The sequence below is a fragment of a genome, unplaced genomic scaffold, assembly GCF_019419815.1.
Source record: "Pyrus x bretschneideri cultivar Hongxiangsu unplaced genomic scaffold, Pyrus_bretschneideri_v1 Contig14, whole genome shotgun sequence".
NCBI classification, from domain to species: Eukaryota; Viridiplantae; Streptophyta; class Magnoliopsida; order Rosales; family Rosaceae; genus Pyrus; species Pyrus x bretschneideri.
The window spans coordinates 1,023,790-1,026,290 of record NW_025999435.1 but is presented as its reverse complement, the minus strand read 5'-3'; positions in this window follow the sequence as shown (position 1 = coordinate 1,026,290).

The window sequence follows — 2,501 nt, the reverse complement described above, 5'->3', positions numbered from 1 at the left end:
GTTTTATGTGTCCCTAATTTCCGAGTGGACCTTTTATCGGTTGGTAAACTTACAGATGGATTATCGTGTTCCATAACCTTCTTTCCTTCTTGGTGTGTTTTGCAGGACTTGGTTTCGAAGGCGATGATTGGTGTGGGTAAGCGACGTGGCGATCTGTATTACCTTGTGGCCCTTACCTCTTCTCTCCCCACCCGTCAACCTCTCTGCAACATCATTACCATCCTCTCCTCCACTCGTTTGCAAGCTTTAGCATCTAGCTCTCTTAATTGCACTTTTGATTCTAGTCATATTTGTGATGTTTGTCCGTTGGCAAAACAAACTCGTCAACCTTTTCCTTTGAGTTCAATTTCATCAACTTTCCCTTTTGCTTTAATTCATTGTGATATTTGGGGCCCGAATCGTCAATCTTCTCTTTCTGGTGCTAATTATTTCTTAACCATTGTGGATGATTTTTCTCGCTTTACGTGGGTCTTCCTCATGAAACATAAATCCGACACTCAACAATTAATTAAGGATTTTTTTGCTTATGTCACTACCCAATTCCGCACTACCATCCAATGCATTCGTACTGACAATGGTGGTGAATTTTTATCTCTTCGTAGTTTTTTCTCTGATCATGGGGTGCTTTTACAAACTTCTTGTGTTTATACCCCCCAACAAAATGGCGTTGTTGAAAGAAAACATCGTCATCTTCTTGAAACCGCTCGCGCCCTTCGTTTTCAATCCCATCTTCCTATCAAGTTTTGGGGGGAATGTGTTCTTACCGCTACTTATCTCATCAATCGTCTCCCTACCCGTCTTCTCCATCATAAATCCCCATTTGAGGTTCTCTTTTCGAAAACCCCATCTTATGACCACTTCCGCGTCTTTGGTTGTCTGGCATATGCCACCTCTGTCACTCCCACCACCAAATTTTCCCCTCAGGCTCATCGTTGCATTTTTCTCGGTTATCCTCATGGACAAAAGGCCTATACCCTTTACGATCTCGACAATCACCGCATTTTCACTAGTCGAGACGTCATCTTTCACGAAAGTACTTTCCCTTATGCCGTTTCTCACCCTCCTATCCCATCCTCTTCGCCTACCCTACCCATCCCACCCCCTCTGGACTTTACATATAACCCACCCCTTCCTGCCCCGACGCCTCACCCTCCTCCACCTTCCTCCCCTTCCACGCCTCCCACAAATTCCCTTGCTGCCCCATTACCCGTTCCTCCCCATGCCCCTGCCCTCTCGGCATCCCCTCCTTCCCCCCCCCCCCCGCTACTTCCTTACCTTTCACCCTTTTACCCACGGACATCCCTACCCCCCCACTACCTACCAATCCTCCCCTTCCCCGCACCTCTTCCCGTGCCCATAAACCTCCATCCTATTTAAAAGACTACGTTTGCTCGCAGGTGATTCTGCCATCCCACCCATCTTCGACTTCGCAACCCGGTTCTACACAAGGTACGCGATATCCACTTTGTAATTTTCTCTCTTATCACCGTTACTCTCCCAGGCATTTTTCTTACATTAACTCTGTCAGTCGGACTATGGAGCCTTCCTCCTTTGCCGAGGCTGCCACTGACCCCAATTGGCAACGTGCTATGACTGAGGAGCTTCAAGCTTTACATGCTAAGGGTACTTGGACTTTAACTTCCTTGCCCCCTGGCAAAATTCCCATTGGTTGTAAGTGGGTGTACAAACTCAAGCACAATTCCGACGGCTCTATTGACCGCTACAAAGCTCGTTTGGTTGTTAAAGGCTTCACTCAGGCTGAAGGTATTGATTATCATGACACTTTTTCTCCTACTGCTAAGATGATTACGGTGCGTTGTCTTCTTGCTCTTGCTGCTAGTCAGTCTTGGTCTCTTCATCAGCTTGATGTTAATAATGCTTTCTTACATGGTGACTTACATGAAGAAATCTATATGTCTCCTCCTCCTGGTCTTCGGCGACAGGGGGAGAATCTTGTGTGTCGCATTCACAAGTCACTTTATGGTCTTAAGCAGGCTTCTCGCCAATGGTTTGCCAAATTCACTAGTGCCATCATTTCTGCCGGTTTTCAACAATCCAAAGCTGACTATTCATTGTTCATTAAAAAGTCTGGTATTTCTTTCATAGCTTTGCTCATTTATGTGGATGATATTGTGATTACAGGCAATGATGCTAGTGCCATTAATTCTCTGAAGTCTTTTCTCCGTGATCATTTTCGGATAAAAGACCTTGGTGATTTAAAATATTTTTTGGGTATTAAGGTTTCTCGTTCCAAACAAGGGATTTATATTTGTCAACGCAAGTATGCATTAGAGATTCTCAAGGACTATGGTTTTTTGGGAGCACGACCCATTGCTTTTCCTATGGATGACACAAAATTATCTGATAAAGGAGAACTTCTCAAGGATCCTGAAAATTATCGACGATTAGTAGGTCGGTTAATATATCTCACTATCACTCGGCCGGATATCACCTATTCTGTGCATGTTCTAAGCCGTTTTATGCACGAGCCAAGGATATCT